We start from the raw sequence: 20409 nt of genomic DNA, 5'->3' as shown, positions 1-20409 counted from the left end.
ACAACACAGTAAACAAGCAGCTCACACGGTCACACACACAATCACACCCACTCCAATCAATCTCCATCACCGACTGTCCACTAGACCAGCCCTGCCAGTGGGGGACCGCAGCCGTACCCACCAAATCCCCGCTCATCATACCGAGCGATAACCCTGTCCCATTAATGTGTACATCCCCTCCCGTGGCGGGTTCCACGGAGGGCGAAACTAGGGCGTGAAGCCACTCCCGCAAGTGACTCCACTCAGCCGAGAACGCATCTCGAGAACCAGAGACAAGCAATCACAACCATTAGACAGCAATCAAAACCAACAACCGTCACAATACGAATACGATAATATTCAACAACCACAACACACCAACAACACATTATGGGTCTAATACTGAGTAGGGAAACCCTACCTGGAATAGAAACACAATCAGACGGTCTCAACAGTTGTATCAAAATTCCTCTTCTACGAATCCTCCTCCTAACATATAATCACATAATTACTAACAATCACAAAACTAATACAAATCCCCAATTCCCAAAATTAGGGTTTAAACAAAGTTAACTAAATACTATAAAATTGGTATGTAGATCGTACCCTTGACGCAAGGAACAATATGATGCAAAGAACAAGATGATCCGCCACTCCTAGCCTTGGGGATTTGCCAACAACGCGACGAGAGAGAACTACGTAACTCCTTTTTTCTTTTGAAAGGTTTAGAAAGGTTAAAAATGATGAGATAAACTGACGGAAACCTTTTATATCAAACTCGCGTTATTAGCAAAACCCGTCAAAACAACTCCGTAAAACACACATACTCGATCGAGTAACTAACGTACTCGATCGAGTGCCGCCTACTCGATCGAGTGCCGCCTACTCGATTGAGTACCAAGGCTACTCGATCGAGTACCCAACAGGTCAGAAACTATTTTAAAACGCAAAACACACTTACTCGACAGAGTAAGGCCCACTCGATAGAGTACCCAGACACTCATAAAACCGTGGTATTACAGTCTTTCCTCCTTAAAGAGAACTTCGTCCCCGAAGTTCAACCCATACCCAAAAACAAACATACTAACTCGATCAAGACACAACAACCAACTAAGAATTCAAAACAAAACCCAACCGACCAAATATGAACTCGTAACCCCAACTCCACCAACTATTCCTACTTCCACAACATGGCTCACGATATCGTACCAACTCTATAATATCTCTCTCGATCCTAACTCCATACACTACCAACACAAACGCTGCTAGCTCCGTAAAATATCATCCACTAGATAATCCAATATCAAGATACTCATAACATCAAACGGAATGTTACACCTGCGCTATCCGGGAGGCAACCCGACCTGTTTTTGTTGTAATTTTGTTTAAACTTGTTGCTTTAGTTTTTTTGTGCTTAGACTCTAGTTTTATGAACAATCGTAGAACATGTACGTACTTTTGTTAGTCTCGTGGCTTCCTTTGATGCGTTTTTTAGGTGACCAGTTCGATCGAGTAGTTTTCTTGCTCGATCGAACACTTCTGCTACTAATTCCCTTCGATCGAAGACTTGCTCTACTCGATCGAAGGCCCGCAAAATCCCTCTTCTCGATCGAGACCCCTTCTCCTCGACCGAGAGCTTCTGGCACCTAATATACTCGATCGAATCCTTCTGTTTTGTCGATCGGTTCTGGTTGGTAGATTTCGCATGCTGCGATATTGATGAGCCACTTATGACCTCCCATGTTCATGGTCGGTTTGGGGAGGTCCCTACTTCACGTCGTCCTGTGAGTTCTCCAAGTCCCATTCTCCTTCTCTCTTTAGTTTGCATTACTTTCCCTCTTTTTAGTACAATGAGGGCATTGTACGGTTTGGTTTAGGGAGGTATGCATCCATATTTGTGTCTGCATATTGTTTTGTTGCATTTTTGTTTGCACGATTATCTATTTTCACATACATTGTTGTTTTAATTAAAAAAAGTCCGTAAAATTCAAAAAAAATCACGTTATTTCTGCATTTAGGTTGAGTCGGAACGTTGAACTTTTATGCTACTTTGAGTCCTTTTACCCGTACCTTGCATATCCTTAACATTCTGTTGGCATGGTAATGTGCATAATCTACGAATTTTGGTTTCAATCTTATCTGAATGAATAGACTTGACTCTTATATTGGCAAGCTACATTTACATTCTAAGGTTTAACGCTTGATAAACTGATGACATTCATCACCAGTTCCATGTAGAATGTGAGTAGTACTCTCTATAAGACATATAACATCAAATTGCATAAATATAAATTTAGTCTACTTGGTACCTGTATGCATTCCGTCTGCGGTTGGTGTCACGTGTTAGGAGAGGCAATTCCCTTTATTTCATTCTACACATGAGGTCCACATAGCCAAATTGCCCATTTTGTCTCATATAGCTACAGTCTATAATTTTGCCTACCGTAGCCAAGCTAGTAATTAGTAGCTGTTAGGAATAAAAAGAAGAATATGAAACAAAAAAAAAACATTATGAAAAATCATGAGCAAAAAAATATATTATGTTGTGATTTCCGCTCCCATGCTGTATTGTATCATTTGGGGAGTCGATGATTTTATGGTGATTAGTGAGTTGTGTGCTACAAATTGGCACTATTTTGCCTTGTTATATTGAGTATGAAGTCGAGAAGTTTCTAAATTTGGATCTATTATTGCTAGCTTGGCTATTAACTCCATATCTCCGAATTCATTTTAGCCATTTCTTACCCATTACCTCACCTACCCAAATTTAAGTCGTCGGCATGTGTCTTGGTCATCAGTTGGTTGGAATGCGTATATACGGTTGTAGAGACTTTGTTCATGTTAGACTGCATGCATGTTCTTATAGGTCGAGTTAGGTGAGTGTCTTTACTTCTTTCTATCTCTTACTTATATACTCACCATGTGCTTAATTTGTGTGATGAGCGACCCGTGAGAGTCCGATATTTATGAGTCTTGCAAGGTCGACGGTTCAGTAGTTTGAGACATTGATTTAACTCGTTTGCACTTGCTTACTGCCACTTTGTTAGTTGTTGCATTAAATTGGTTTGGGTGGATAATTTGTAGCTATGAGTTGGTCCCGTTCCGTAGTTGTCTTTAGTTGCATTCATAGTTTGCTTGGGGACAAGCAAAGGTTTGGTTTGGGAAGATTTGATGCGTGTATTTTATATAAGGTTTTTACCTCATTTTTACACGCATTTCTTTGTTATTTATGTGGCATCTAGCTACAAATGCCCCCAAATATTCTACTTTGGTTTGTCTTGTATAAATTGCAGGTATGAACCAGAAAGGAGCGAAATCGAGCCTGAACTTGTCCTAATCTCTTGCATTTTGGAGAACGAGGAATCAGAGCTTGGAATCTGTCACTTAGAGATGCGTGAAGTGGCCTCGGAAGGTGTAAAGGAGTTCACCCGTGCTTATATAGCTCAATCGACCCATTATGCTACCAACAATGGTCGATCGAATGCTTTATCCTCCAAGAATCACTCGATCGAGCTCTGCTTGTACTCGTTCGAGATAGCCATCCTCTGAAGTCTTCGATCGAGCACTATCTTTATTCGATCGAACGGATTGTCAAACTTTCTTCTCGATCGATTGGTTTCATTTCACTCGATCGAGAGCCTATGTGTTTTATGCGGGCCTCGAGTTAATTTTCGAGATTTCTTTTTGGTAATTAGGATAAATAAGTTATGACGACAGTTAATAGACCTTCTCTTCTCATCTCTCTTCTCCTCTCCTTCGACTACTAATCCTATTACTCTCTCTTAGAACTTTGCATTTGGAACCCTAATCATGGATTATTTTTCCTCCTTGTAATCGGTATTCTTTACTCTATTCTTAGTCTTTAATCAATTACTTTGTTCTATTGCCTTCTTCCCATTAATCTCTATTGTTGTTATTCTCTACTTTATACTTTTATTATGTTGAATTTCTATGGTTTATGTATTGTTGTTGTTTGCTCAATAATTATGCATAGTTAATCCTCTTTTGCTAAGACATAGGGGAGCCATGGTTTTAAGGATATTATGAATAGGTGATTAGAACTTGATGCGAGTTAGATCTATGTTGTTAATCGTTGCATATAATTGTTCTTGTCTACTTGAGTCGACGCAACTAGATAATTAACCTCGGTACACCTTGACCTGGATCGGAAGATTGGAAAAGGTAAGACCTGCAGTGAACATTAGGGCATTCTAATGAGGACGGAAGTTAAGTTAGAATTGTCTTAGGGCGAATAGTGGACCGGAAGGACCTTTTCACTACCATGTATATCGAATTTGCATTGACCTGAGACCCTAAACTACATTTCTTAAGAATCATGGTGAACCGATTATCTTAGCTGTTTTCTCTCTCCTTAATTGTTATCAACTTTCTTCTTTGCTTTACTCTACTTTATTTCTCTCCTTTGCTCTCCTTATATTAGAACAACCATTGAAAACCCCCAAGAATTAGTGACTCAGACGGACATAGTTTAGCAGACATTTTCCCATCTCCCTGTGGAGATCGACCCTACCTACCGCTAACTTCTGTTAGTAGTACTTAGGTATTTATTTTTGGTACTGAACGACGGTATCATACGTCTACTTCCACGCCCACGCCTACACCTACACCCTCTGTCCCTTAGCCAGCTTTATCGGCTAATTTTGTTGCACCTCCTACTTTTGAGGCGCCTCAGGTCATGGACCAAGGGCGTTGTGATGCTTTGTTTTTAGATATGCGCAGCAGAGTGGCTCGTATGGAGCGGGATCAGGCTCTTGCCTTATTCCCTCTTTACGAGTACCACATGATGAGAGGTCCTCCTATCCCAGCTGACTAGCCACACCCGTCCTTTTACCGGTTCCCGGCGGAGGGGTTACCCACAGCCTGCGTCCGAGGAGGACACTGGTGAGAGGGAGGAGAGGTTTAGGGTTGAGCTTGCTACTGCGGGTCGTCAAGAGGAGGAGAGGAGAGGAGAGGAGGAGAAGGACCCCACCTACCAGGTGGTTGACGAGGAGGGTGGTGACGGGTAGTTTGCTAGACTACTCACCTCCCTAGTTTGCTGACTGGTTTTGGGAGGTTCATTTTGTAAGTATTTCTTGCTTTTATTTCTTTTTCATCTCCTTTAGTTTATTTCATTTTATTTAGAATTTTGAGTTTGTATATTCCCTTTCCCCTATTATTCTGCTGGTATATGCTGGAGGAAAATAAGGGCATTGTCCGTTTTGGTTTTGGGAGGGTATTGCATACTTGAGTCTGCATTTGAATTTGTTTTGCATTCACGTTTATTGCATTTTAGTTTGCATTGTTTTTCATTTATTTCAAAAAACTCATAAATTCAAAGAAAAAATTAAAAAACTCAAAAAAATATTCACGATTATTTTTGCATATAGGTTGAGTCGGAACGATAGATTTCAATGATGAAATTGCACTACATTTAGTCATTTTACTTAAGCCTTGCAAAAATTAATATCTTTAGCTTTGTCTTTTTGCATATATTCGAGTTAATGTTAAAATTTAGCTGAACAAATAGACTTGACCTAAAATTTTGGCAATCTACTCATATTTTCTAAGATTTGGAGCCTTAAAACTGGTGTCATTTATGACCAGTTCATGTAGGATTGTGAGAAGTTACTCCTTGCATAACATGTATTATTAATTTGCACATATATGAAATTCAATTGCTTTTTACCTACATACATTCGGGTTAGTGGTTGGTGTCACACGCATGGAGGTGCTTACATCCCCTTTCTTCCATTTTTACCCATTTAACTCCACATTTAGCCAAATTTGCCTTTTGATCCCTTAACTACATCCCGAACATTGCCTGCCTTGTCAAGGTAGTTTAGATTATTTTCACGGGTATATTGTTTATTATGCCAATTTGGTTTTTATTTGATTATCTGGAGTTGGTAGAAAAGAAAGAGGAGGATGATGAAATGAAAAAAAGAAGTTGAAAAAAAAAAGAAAATCAAAAAATCAGAAAAATCGTGAAAGAGAAAAGAAAAAAGAAAAAAAAATATGAAAATTTGAATAAAGGCGGTTTTACTCCAATGCTCTTATCTTTATCTTATGAGGAGTTGGTTGTGGTTGGTTGGTGAGCTTTTATGCCAAGTTAAGGCATTTGTGTTTCAGTTTTCAGATGGATTAGAAGCGGATATTGTTTAATTTGGTTTTGTTTAGGTAGCTAGCTTGGCTTATTACCTCACGTATCCAAAAATGTTTTTCCCTTCTTACACATTACCTCACTTTTCCATACTTTTGTAAGCCCTCGGCTGTGACGGGACCTTGTTTGGTTGAAATGTTTGTACGGTAGCTAGAATTGTCTATCATATTAGTTGCATGCATGTTTTTGTCGGTCGTAGTTTAGGTGAGAGGCTATATTTCTTTATCTCTTACATTCATATGCTTACCCTTTACTTCGTGAAAGAAGAGTGCCCCATGAGAGTCCATTTTTAAAGGTCTTGCAAGGTCGAGAGTTCAGCTCTATTATAAACATCTTACAATTCCCTTGCATTTAACACTTTTGCTATAAGTATTAGTTGTTTGCATTAAATCGATTTAAGTGGAAAATTTGTAGCTAGCTCTGAGTTTTGTATTCCGTTCCATTAGTTTTGCATATAGTGTGCTTGGGGACAAGCAAAGGTTTGGTTTGAGGAGGTTTGATGCATGCATTTTACATAGTCTTTCTAGGCCTTATTTGCACGCATTTCTATGTAATTTACGTAGTATTATGCTACAAATGTCCCTCGAATAGTCTACTTTGGTTCGTTTGGCTTTAATTGCAGGAATGGACCTGAAAGTAGCGGAATGAAGCCTCTTTTTGTCCCTTAGTTTAGATTTATGAAGATGGAAGAATTGGAGCGGAATTACTACTGCCTCAAGAATCGTGAAGTGGTCTCGGAAGCTAAATCAACGAAGCAAGGAGCTGGTTCAGTAGTGATTTACTCGATCGAAGGCTTTTGCTGGCCTAACTGATCGTTCGAGTGCCTAGGGCGAAGAGAAGACCTCGATCAAAGGGTTTGCTGTTGTCGATCGAGAGGTGGCATGATGGAGGTCCTCGATCGAGTAGCCTAAGTGCTCGATCGAGAGGTATTTGTTGGGAAGTGTTCGATCGAGAAGAATCAAGTTGCTCGATCGACCACCTTTCTATCTAAACGCGAGATTTGTTTCGCGTGAACTTATTTATTTTTTTAATTTGTGTGTTTAATAAATATCTTTCCTATATAAAGGAAAGACGTCATTAGGTTTAGGTTATCTTTTATCTCATACTTTACTCCTTAAGCATTCAGTTGGCATCACTAATTTTGTTCGACGTTACTTTGTTCTTTTGCCGGATCATAAACTTTTGTAATCTCTCTTGACTCTCTTTATTCAATTTGCTTCTCCTTTGCACTCTTAATTTCTTGTCTTTTAATTTCTGTTTTTATGAGTTGTTATCAGTTTATGCGATTTATCCTTATTCATCCTTATACCGTGTCTTCTATCGTTTCATTGATTGTTGTTAGTTTTATTATCGCCATGAGTAGCTAAATCACTTAGTGCTAGGATAAGGGGAGACATGATAGTAAAGCAATGATGTTATAATTAGATTAGGAGGTTTATATGTGTGAATTGATTCATAGCAATATAATTGTAATTTTTTAATTGAGTGCACGCTTCTAAATTAATTAATCCGGTTAAATTCAGACCTAGATCGGAAGATTGGAATGAACAGACCTGTTATGAACAATAGACTACTCTAATGAGGGCAAAGCTAAGTTATTAGTATTTTAGGGCGAATTGCGGACCAGAAGGACCTTTCCTTTACCCTTCTCACATCAGACCGACTGACCTTACCTTTAGCAAAATTGTGTGATATCATGGTGAACCGACATCCTGGCATTTCTCTCGTTATTTGATCACATTTTTATCTCTTTCTTGCTAGTTTTATTGTTCTCTCTCTGCTTTATTTTCAGTTCAGTAGTTTAGAAATCAAATCAAACACCCCAATTTGTTAACGTGACAGACCAGAATAACAAGTAGATTTAATAACCTCCACCTGGAATACGATACACGACTTACCTCTGCTATATTAGTTGGAGCCGGTTGGTTTATTTTTGATAGGGTTGCGACAGCCGTGTCAAGGTAGCACGTATGCATAAATGTAAACATGCAAAAGCATTTGAAAAAAATAACCACGATGACTCGAAGTTAAAATTTGAATTTTGGAAAGAAATTTTGAAAATTCCGCGACAGGTCGTCACATTTTTGGTTTTTTTCAAATGAAATTGTTTTGAAATTTTGAGCAATTAACTCGTGTTTAATTTAAATTGCATCGAATTTTGCTGAAAATTGATTTGCAACTCGAAAAACTAAAACTCAAATCGTCACGGATGAATTTCAAAAGAGATTTTTGCGAGTGTATTTGATTTGATTTTTATGAGCTCAAGACTCTAATTTGTAAGAGCTTGAATTTTAAAGGAAATTGACGTCGTGTTATCAATTTTCGTTTTTGTGAAAAAATGCGAAAAAGCGAAAAAAAATTCGGAATTTTCGACTGACATGGAAACGATCCATCGTGGATCGGGGCGACTAGCCCTTCATCCCTAATAAAAGAAGAGAAAAACCCATATGTTTAAAGCCGCGTCATGGAAACTGTACCGGATTTCGTGAAACGCGAAAACGAGGAAATGTGAGTGTGAGAAAACACAAAAATTCCTTGATAAGCTCAATGAGGTGCGAGTCCTGCAGCGGGAGGATCTAGGTTTCAGGAAGAAAGGCAACTTGATAGGGACAAATCAAGGTGCGAATTCTGAGGAACAGCTCAAAGAGGCGCGAGTCCGTCGGCGATGGAAGTGAGCTTCCCCTATTTTCTGGAAAAAGCGTTGATTGTTTTGTATAAATAGGGACATTTGTGCTTCATTGTTTCATCATCCGAAACACGAAAAACATCTATATGAAGACCTCTCTTCTTCTTGCACAAAAAATATTCATGGTTGCTTTCGAAAATAGGTTGCGACATTGGTGCCGGGATTTGTCGCCTCCCCAGAAGTATCAACTCATTGTAATGGCAGTTGGTCAATTGTTGGTGCTTCGTCAAGTCAAAGTGCAATCCTCGTTCCTTGAAGAATGCTTTCGGTTTTGGTATTCGAAACATCATGTTTTCATTTTCCCGAAAGGTGAAATTTTCCCTCTTGCCGAAGAAGTGGGTGCCATTGGTGGAGGGTCGGGTTGTACTCCGGTGCTTCCTCCGACTCCGTTGTGTTACAAAGAGAAGTTTCGTTCAATGTTGGGCTTGTCGACGAGCCAAGTGAACTTCCTCCATGCTCCCCATGTTGTGGATTTGTTGGCTCTTATCAACATTTTCTCAAACCGGTTGGATGTCAATGTCTCGGAGGTGGCTAGGAGAAGGGCTCTTGCCATTTGCCTAGTGCATGCATACCTCCTTATCGATGCCTTGAAGAAGGAGTGACCAAAGTGTTATGGTAGTGATCGTGGGCGTGTCGTTGTACACCCAATCAAAACACATTTATAATACTCAACAAACAACTAGTTAGCGGTAAGTCGAGGTCGATCCATGGGACGGTGTGCTTTGGGTTATAAGTCTATCTATCTCAATTTATGATAGTGTCACTATTGATTTGGTTGGGTTTGTAGTTGTGTTCTAGACTAATGCAAGTAATAAAGCAAAACAAGCAATAAAAGGGAAGAGGTAAACAAATGATTAAAAGGGCTAGGATATCATGGGGTGATAGGGGATTCATGGTGTTGATCATGCAAACATGTTTACAAAGTTGCAAGCAATTAATGTTGTGAAGAAACCGAGTTGGTTTATGTTTTACGGTTCATAGGAAGAGTTGGGTCCTGGAGCCGAATCGATTAGATAGTACAACACCTACAAGTCGACTTACTTTCCTCCTATTCAACTTCTATGCATGGTTTAACAAGACTCGAGTTGGTTTATATCTTACAAGTCAAGTTGAGTAGATAAGAGATGGTAAAAATGCAAGGATTCATAGGCTTAACATTTCATCAAACATAACATGTGCATAAAGTTGACATCACAACAAGCAAGCAATTTGATTATGAAAACATATTAGATTAAACATTAATCAATCCCATGTTGGTTTCCCCTAATTACCCACTAATCCTAGCTAAAGAAACTACTCACTCATTATCATGTTGAACATGCTAGCAAGGTTGTCAATCATACCAACAAAGTGAAACATGATGAATAAATGAAAGTAATTAGCAATAATTAAAGAGGGATTAAGAGAATTATACCTACTAATGATTCCAATAATAAAGCAAAGAATAATAGAAGAAAGTTGATTGATTGATGAAGGGTTGTCAATCCTCCAATAATAACCCAATAATCTTCAATTACCCAAAAGTGATGAACTTGAAATAATAAACTTGAACAATAATTAAGGAGAGATTAATGTGAGATTTGTGGAAAGATTGAGATTAATCTATTCTAATCTACTCCTAATCTAATCTAAGAAAGCTTGATTTAATCTAAGGAAACTTTCTACTCTAAAAACTTGATGGTTTGATTATTACAAATGGGGTATATATAATGGGGGTTAGGTGTAAGAATTAGGGTTAACTAAGGGCTTAAATGACGATTAAGTCCCTACTTAAGGAAACGCCGGTCTTTTTGGAAGGATGGACATCTTTCTTGAAGCTTGAAGAAACGAAATTGGTCTGCCTTGGAATCCGGGCGTCTTTAGCACGGGAAGGGCGGATTTGGTGATTTCTGCCCGGGCGTCTTGTGGGGAAGACGGGCGGATTGTAGGAAGACGGGCGGATTCTTGGGAAGACGGGCGGATTCTTGGCTGTGTATTTATTTTTTTCTTCTGTCTAGCAATCCGAGCGTCTTGAGGGGAAGACGGGCGTCTTCAGTCTCGGGACGCGCGGATTGGCGAATAGTTTCTTCGTTTGAGCTCGGATTGTAAAACGGACGTCATTTTCTCATCCGGACTCCTATTGGAGTGATTCAAAAGCCTAGATCACTTGTTTTTTCGACGCCGTTCCATCTAGCATATTTTCAGAGCCAAAGGAGCAACCCTTGGTTCGGTTTTCGAGCGATTTCTTCTTGTAATGCCTTCCCTCTTGTCATTCTTACTTTTAACCCTTTGATCCTTCTATATACACTTTATTCCTACATCTTTGGTCATCATTCTTGCCTCCACTTCATACTAGTCCCTTCAATATCATCAATAAGCTTCCAAATATGCACGAAAGACGGGAATTTCCGCCTTATTATCTCCTTTTCTACAAAACATATGAAATGCACTAGAAAAGCAAATAGGAAGGTTTTGACGGATAAAATGGCTAAGGAATGTTATAATAGTATGCAAAATAGGCTCATTTAGGGGACTAAATATGCTCAAATAATGGTCACATCAAATATCCCCAAACCGAACCTTTACTCGTCCCGAGTAAAGAGATGACAAAAACTAGACCTTTATTTAAACTAACCTACTAGTATAACCGATATGAGACAATTAGCGGGTCTCACTCCGCCCCTTCAACTCACAATAAGACAACCATGAGGTAGGATGCCTTCTTGCAAGGCAAGGTGGGTCTTGCCAAAATGGCGACACATCCAAACATTAAGCACACAAAATCAAGTAATGGATGCATCTACAAAAGAATAGCCACTTTCCTCATCTAAGTGGCGAAAATTATCTACAAGGGAAGTAATTCAAGGGTACACACTCCTTCATAGATGCAATTTCTTCAAACTACTAAGCCTAGAAGGATACCAATAAATCACCTCCAAGTTGTGTCAAGCTAGGGTACCTTTGTCCTCAATCGTTAAATGCTTTTGTCAAGAATAGACTCCCTATGGTGTTAGAAACACTGGAGGATCGCGGAATTCCCCCTCTTGCCTAGACAAGAAGAAGGGTCGTCCCCTCTCTACCATGCACAAAAATGGATACGATGGATAAGGGATCAATAGTATTTGAGTTTCATTCTAGGAGTTTGCTTTGTTGTTGTTTTTCCCCCCAATTTCATTGTGGCATATAACATTTGAGAACACTTTATTTTGCCATTTCTTTTTGATTTTTTGGCATTTCAATACTTGACAACTTTCAACTTTTCTTTGCATTTCTTTTGAACATTTTCAAAGTCACCCCATATATAGTGAGGGTGCCTTATATTTGAAGCTTTAGGAGTTCTATTTTTGCTCCTCTTTTCATTTGATGCATTTTTGCAAACTTTCTTTCACTTTTCATTTCATTGAACTCAAATTGATTTCTTTTGGTGCCCATTCCCTTTGATGACAAAAATGGGTCATATAATTATAATTCATTGAACTCAAATTAATTTAATGCATATTTATCAAATAAATATCATTTTATAAATTAATTAAATCACATAGAACAAATTGACTAGTGATTCTTGATCACATAAACAAAATGGGTCATATAATTATAATTCACAACATATTGTAATTATAATTAACCATTCATTCTTATCTCAATTGTTTCACAAACAATAAACAATTTTAGTAATAAAATATTTCAATTACTAAAATAAATCTTATTTAGTCCCATTACAATAAGATATAAATATTCTCTCTCACAATTTAATTGTTCAATTTTAAGGAATTGATTAACATGTATCGTCATACAATTAATCAATTTGTCTATTAAGAAAATTGTCCTTTGGGTGTGACCTTAAGGGATCAACTGATCACCACCGTCAAACGACAGTAATGTCAAACTCTAGTTAGCTAATCATTACTGATAAATGTTGATCAGTTGACTATATAAATGAATCATCCCTTACGTATTCTTAATATGAGATTTAAACATGTGATCGCACTATTGTTGAGGACACATACTCCAACAATCTCCCACTTGTCCGAGACAAGTGTGCGTCACCAATTTTCTTGTCCTATTATAATTTCCCACTCAATGCAAGATGTCTCGTAGCTCGTACTTGCATTTGATCATATCTTGAGCGGTTTCCTCGATCTTGGAGTGTAACTGTCTGACCGGAATTATCTACCATAGATACTTTCCGAGCTTGGCCACGCATTTCCAGTTCACTACTCCTGGAGTGGCCTTGAGATTTCAAATAACCCTAACAAGGGGGTGGACAATTCCTATCGCACTATTCCCTTTGTTTAGCCACAGTTCATCATAACCCAAAATATACTCATTTGACCTCATTTACGACAGTCGTAGAGCATAAATCAAAGCCAATCAGAAATTTGTGCCAACTTGGGCGAATAGTATTTAGTCAAAAGAATTGACTTATAAGAATACTATAGCAGCTCTGCCACGACCAGGCTTTATGAATTACCAGAACTCTATAAGCGGTTACGGCTCGACAGAGTGTCCCATACAGTATGTCTATGTGTTCACCGAGTCATCCCATATGACTCTATGGTACTTGAACTTGCCATCAATCGCATCAGACTCTAGTCACTTTGAGACGTCACCTTCTATAAGTAACTAGGGGCGAATACTATGTCAATCCAGTTCACTTTAATGAGGTTCAACTTATCTCTACAACCCATTTGGATATAACAAAGTAATGGGTGAGTTTAATAAAACTCAAACGATAAATGCGATTATCATATATGAATAGTCAATACACTATTACTACTTCATATCTTATAATCTTTAGTGTACCTTTTACACTTGTTGAAATGCAAAAAAAGCTTCGCAAGTGGATATACCAGGTATCTATATAATTCAACTTTATGAATTGCTACTTCCTTCTATTCAATGTTATTTCTAATAACATGAATTTATCTAAGTATATGTCTAGATTTCTTGCTAGACTTAGGCTCTTTCACTTGAAAGATGCTCCCACTGTTATCACATAACTTGTGATAAAATCTTCGGTAGAGGAATCTACTCTCATTCCCTACGTTTACCATTTTATCACAATTTACTTAGATTCCTTATGTAGAATTTGCAATGCACGAAAATAAAACACTTGTCTAGTCTCTTATTCTTAAGTCAATAAAATCAGCCTAGGATTTCGACAAATCCTTTTCGGTTTGGAAACTAAAGTTTGTGCAACCCTTCAACATATAACTTAGTTTATCATCCAAACATATGAACGAATCCTTAATTCTTCTCAAGAATCTCAAGGATGTTCTTTAAGTGTTTCACAAGCCCTATCATGGGAATTAACTTGTTATTGACTTATTATGCTCTTAGCATATGTAACATCATGGCATGTGCGTCTGTTGGCATACATGATCGTTCTAATGGCGGAAACATTAGCAAATTATTTCATGTGATCGATAACATAATAGGTTCAGTGAACGACTATGACTCCATCATAGTAATTCCACTTTCATCGTCATGAATAACCTATTCAACCTTGTTGATGTTAAACAGATATGAAAGATCTTATCATCATAAGACTCCCAATTCTATGCCAATATTCTCTCACATATATTCAAAAATCTAGAATACTTCGCACGTTTTCCAAGTCTCCCAATCACTCTTTCACAGAAGAGAGCATTGGTACATTATTCTCAATAAGTAATATGTCATCAACATATAAGACATGGGAAAAATAATTCTCGCTCCCATTTAACTTCATGTATAATCATGATTCTTCAATCACGTGAATGAAACCATTCTCAATTATCACACGAACGAAAAGTATAATCCTTTAATGCTTGCTTAAGACCATTCTGGGATCACTTAAGAAAGCTACTCATAATATGTTAGGATTCTTAGATATTTATCTAAGGTTTTGTGTTCCAAACACATCCTTTTCTAAATTCCCATTTTAGAAAAGCGAATTTTTAATTATCATTTGCCATTCTTCATTAAAATAAAATGCGGCAATTCCTAACATTATTTATCTTGATTAACATCTTCATGTCAATCTATGAACTTAGGTACTCTAAAGCTCTATTTACTTTTAAGGAGACCCTCGCCTTAAGTTAAATCTACTCTTGAGTTACAATTTTTTGGATTTTAATTCTATGGCTCGTTTTTAACAAGGTCGATTTGGGACAAGGTCATAATACCATTTCTTTCGAAAAGCAACATTTTAACAATAAGACATGTGGGGTATACTCCCACTCTATCTTTATAGATTATAGTTCCATTACTTTCAAAAAGTAACACAATAACTATAAGTCATGTTTGTGACGATCTAATCTACTCTCACCCTATCTCTTAGAAATACATCTATCTTCTTAAGAGATAGCTTTGTGAGTTACAAACATATATGGTGAAGTAATTGGAAGTTTGTCAAGACTGACGTGTTATCACATAAAAGACCAGCTCTATCGGATCGTAATGCTTTAGTACTTTGTTCAATTGGTTCTCTACATCATTTAAAAATTCTTTAAATTTCTCAAATGCTTCACTTTATATTTGATTAATTAAATATACCCATATCTACTTAAATCAACGGTAAAAGTGACGAAGTAGTCATAAATTCCCCTTGCTGTGATGCTCATTAGAACACATACATCGGCATGTATTAGTCCCAACAAATCACTTGCTCGTGTCCCTTTACCACTAAAGGAAGTACAAATCATTTCGCAAAGGAGATAAGATTCGCATTTTCCAAATGATTGAAAATCAAATGGTCCAATAAAACTAGTCGACACTAGCCCTGATACGTGCATTTTGTATAGACTTTTTAGCCTATTTTAGCACGTATTTCTATGTACTTTCGTACTGTTTATATTGCATTTTGCCCCCGAATTGGCTACTTTGGTTCGGTTTTTCCATTTTGTAGAAATGAACGCGAAAGTAGTGGAATCGTACCATTTTCGTCCTTTTTGCATGCATTTTGAGGAGACGAGATTTTCCAGAGTGAGACTTTGCATTGGGATGCGTGAAGGCACGGTCTACGAGGCAGTCGATCACGAGTTTGAGCTGTTTTGGAGGCAGAATACTCGATCGAGTGGTTTTATTACTCGATCGAGTGGTTTCTATGGTATTGGTTGGTCGATCGAGTAGTTTTATACTCGATCAAGAAGAGCTGAAAAGTGAGGTTACTCGATCGAGTAACATTTATGTTCGATCGAGTAGATTTCTTGGAGTTTTACTCGATCGAGTGGTTTGAGACTACTCGATCCAGTGGTTTTTGATGGCGTGGGCTTTAATTAGCCCGTGAACTTGTTTTAGCTTTTGGACTTAACATATTTTCTATTTAAGCATACGTCAAATAGGTCATTAGCATCTTTTATCATACATTCTATTCTATCTAAGTTTATTCTATTTTCCTGATCTTCACAAAAAAGCACTGCGTTACTTTTCTCCTTCACTGTAACTTTGCTTACGGGGTTATTTAGCTCGGATTTGTTTGTTCTTTACGCCGCATTCTTGCGATGGTAATCTCTTTCTCTCTATTAATACAAATCTTTCTTTTATTCGTCTTAATCACTTGTTCTGCTTCCTTTTAATTTCTGCCCTAATTACTTTTTATGCATTTTTATTATTGTTTTATCATGTTGAATGTTGGTTATTTCTTTGTTATTAGTATTGACAGTATTAATAGCGATATGAGTAGCTAAATCTGTTTCATGTCGGGATTAGGGAATCTACGGTAGAAATGTGACGATGTAGTAAATAAGTTAGACGAATTAATTGTGAGATTTTGTCCCCATAGCAATATAACTGTATTTACCGACTTAGTTGAGTGCACGCTTCTGAGTCATCCTTTTAATCTGGTTAAATTTAATCCTGGATCAGAAGATTGGACTAAATACACCTGCTATGAACAGTAGACTACCCTGACGAGGACGAAAGTTAAGTTAGTGGTAATTTAGGATAGAAAGTGGACCGGAAGGACCTTTCCATATCCGTCTCGCAGTAATTTATCTAAGTTATTTACGGTTGAGTCACTGGACTACCGTAGTGAACCGAAATCCTGACATGTCCCCTCTTTATTGATAGTTTATCACTCTTTTTTCTGCCTTTACTGCTCTTTCTCTATTTCTCTTCCTTTAAACCTTTTTAGTTTAGAAATCAAATTATAAACACCCCCCATTTGTGACCAAATAGACGGACTTTTACAGATATCTTGCCTCCTTGAGGAGATCGACCTGACTTCCCTAGCTATATAGTTAGTTTAGTTAGTTATTTTTGATATGTATACGACAGCGCTGTCAAATTTTGGCGTCGTTGCCGGGAAGGCAATTGGCCTATCTGTCTTTGTATCGTTTATTTTATCCGTCTCAGGGAATTTTTATTCCTTGAGGCAGTTCTTATTTATTTTCTTTCAGTGTTGTGTATGCCCAGGTCACATAGGTTTGAGTTAGTTTCAGCTGATTCTGAGCCAGAGAGACTGTTTAGGCATAGACTCCGTCTGCAGAGAGAATCACGAATGGAAGACTTGAGTGCTTTCGAACCAGAGCTTCAGCATTTCCTTTTTACAGAAAATCCATCTTTTGAAGAAGATACTTCCAGTTCTGTAAGCACACCAGTAAAGATGTCGAACATTGCTAGTCACTCGGAGCCTAAAGCATCATCAATTCCAAAGGGTTTCAATCTCCAGACTGAGGATGGGAATACATTTGACATCCGACCTTTCTATATCAATCTGGTGGAGAGAAATCTCTTTAGAGGTGTGGCAGGTGAAGACCCGAGGAAGCATATGGAGGTCTTTAAGGACTACTGTTCTACTATCCCCGCCACAAAGGGGGTAACTCAAGACAAGGTTAAGGAGGTTCTATTTCCTTTTTCTTTGATCGACTCGGCCCTGGGAGTGGTGGCCGATCGATTTGGACCGTACGACCGCGGGGTCGAGACTGGGAGACCCTTGCTCTTGCTTTTTATAAGAGATATTTCCCTCCACAAATACACCAATCAGCTTAGGGCAAAGATCACAAGTTTCAAGCAGGCACCAGATGAGACTTTCTATGAAGCATGGTCCCGTTTCAAGAAGTTGGTGAGGTCTCTTCCTCACCATGGTTTTGATCCGTGGTTTCTGTTCAACCAGTTCTACAATGGGCTGTACGATGATCACAGAGCCATACTTGATGCATCATCTAATGGAAGATTCCAAGAGAACACTGACGATGATAAGGGATGGGCTCTTATTGAAGAGATGGCGAACCACTGTGCTGAGTATGGAAACCCAAGGGATGGTATTAGAACAGTTCATGCAGTCGATAAGCAAGTTGTGGCTCAGCTGGAAGCCATGAATGCTAGATTTGATAAGTCGGAGCTACATTCTGCTGGGGAGCCACAGACAGTGCATTTGCTTATTAGAGGGGAGACTGTCACATGTGAGAGGTGTGGGAGCAACGACGGTCACACTGCTGTTGGCTGTCTTACGGAGAAGGTATAGGTCCTTGCCTTTCAACAATACAGGCAAGGAGGGGGTTCCTACTATAACAACCAAGGGGCAGTCCATCCCAATTTGAGGTGGACAAGTCAAAATGTGCTCAATCCTACCCCTCCTCCGCAGCACCAGCAGCCGTATGTCCCTCCACATAAGACTCAACAAGGCTTTCAAAAGCCTCTTTCCTTTCCTACACCTAATCAAGGTGCATCATCTTCTGGTGGAGTAAGTGAGCTAGGTGAGTTGAAAACGATGTTGTAGTCTTTGACAAAGCAGTGGCAGCTGAGTGATCAACAAAAAGATGCATCTATCAAGGCACTTGAAACTCAAGTTGCCCAGTTAGCCGCGAACCAGTCCACAAGGAAACCGGGTCATTTACCATCACAAGGTGATAAAAATCCACACGAGATGGTAAATTTAATTAATTTGAGGAGCGGTCGTTCATATGAGGGACCGGACGTGTTGAAATCAAACCCGAGGAAGGAAATTATTGCTGATGAACAGTGTTCTGGTGAAGAAAAGGACCTGACGACAAGGAAAGTACTCGATTGAGTGATTACAGGGGGTCGATCGAGTGATTTTGCTGAAGAAAGGACTCGATCGAGTAAACTTTCTACTTGATCTAGTGAACAGGAAAAAAAAACTTACTCGATCGAGTGAAATTTTTGGTCGATCGAGTGACTTTGTTGAAGAAACTGCTCGATCGAATGGTATTTTTGGTCGATCGAATAGTGTAGATAAATAACAACTCGATCGAGAGCCTGCTAGTGCTCGATCGAGTGAAAAATCGCCTGAAAGACCTCGTTCGAGAGGAAAGAAGCGTTCGAAGGATTTGGAGCTTGATCCGGCTGACACGTTGGAAGAGAGGAACAAGGGACTCGAGATACCCATCACGGTGCCCTTCCCGAGGCATTTGCAAAGTACTAAAGCTAATCAACAATTTGGCAAATTTGCCGAACTCCTGAAAAGCTTGCAAGTCACTGTGCCATTCGCCGAACTGCTGACACAGGTACCCTCTTACCTTAAATTTATGAAAGAAATTTTTTCGCGTAAGAGGCACATTAATGATCATGAGACGGTAGTTTTGACCGAAGTAGGGACGGCCCTAGTTCAGAACAAGTTACCTCCCAAACAGTCAGACCCGAGTAGTTTTTCGATTCCGTGTCATATTGGTACCCATTTGATTGATAACGCGTTATGCGATCTTGGCGCTAGCGTGACTGTCTTACCGCTGTCTTTGGCTAAGAGACTTGGTTTGACAAAGTTTAATTGCACAAATATAACTGTTCAGATGGCCGACCATAGCATATCACTGCCACTGGGTGTCATAGAAGACATACCTGTTAAGATCGGGAGATTCTTTATTCCCGTTGACTTCGTTGTACTTGACATCCCCGAAGATGCCCATACCCCTATTATTTTAGGGAGGTCATTTTTATTCACTGCCCGTGCAGTAATAGACGTCGGGGGCAAGACATTGACTTTTCAGGTTGGGGACGAGGAATTGATATTCCATCAGTCTAAGTTCCGAAGGGCTCCCATGCAAGCTCAGCCTTGCAATGCCCTCTCTTCTGTTGACCCTCCTATTGACACTTCAAATGAAAATTTGGAATATTATGCTGCTATTGTGACCCCTCCGCCTCAGGTTGAGAGCAAAAAGGTGGAAAGTTCGGCTGTTTTCCTTGCTGCAGGTACAGATTAAAATAATGCAGGAGCTGTCAAAGGGTATTGTGCAATTAATGTCAGTCAAAGTGGGAGTGACGATGCCAAAGCCGGTGTGAAAGGAGTAAGGATGAGAAAAGTTCGCGCGTATGTGGACGTCAACTGTACTCCTCCTTATGATTCAAATGCATGCTCGTGGAAATTGAAGAGGATGATTAATGTTGCTGAGATGACGTCCTCCAGTCAGAAGCCCTCCGAGGGGCTACTGAATTGCCTTGAGAAGTGAGCGGGGAAATGCCCCGTGTAACAAATTGTAAAAACAATTTTTTTAAAATTTTCCGTTGAATTTTATTTATTACTTTTAATTAGGACAATTAGAATTTGGACGATTTTTAGCGTAGATTAGAGACTATAGACTGTTACTTTACGTATTTGGTATTTTGGGATATCTTTTTGGAGTGTTTTTATGCAGGTTTGGGGAATTAGACGCAAATTCAAAGG

General features: G+C 38.8%; 1 non-coding gene across 1 annotated transcript; it reads right to left on the bottom strand.

Moving 5' to 3' along the window:
• Positions 1 to 17770: 17770 nt before the first annotated feature.
• On the bottom strand, positions 17771 to 17876 carry LOC141597890 (small nucleolar RNA R71). Its single transcript, XR_012523101.1, has one exon. It is a non-coding gene; the product is annotated as a small nucleolar RNA R71 (small nucleolar RNA).
• Between the last annotated feature and the right edge of the window lie 2533 nt (positions 17877 to 20409).

The sequence above is a fragment of the Silene latifolia genome, chromosome 8 (genome assembly GCF_048544455.1).
Source record: "Silene latifolia isolate original U9 population chromosome 8, ASM4854445v1, whole genome shotgun sequence".
NCBI lineage: Eukaryota > Viridiplantae > Streptophyta > Magnoliopsida > Caryophyllales > Caryophyllaceae > Silene > Silene latifolia.
Note: the sequence above shows the minus strand (reverse complement) of the source record. Positions and strands in the feature narration are given on the sequence as shown.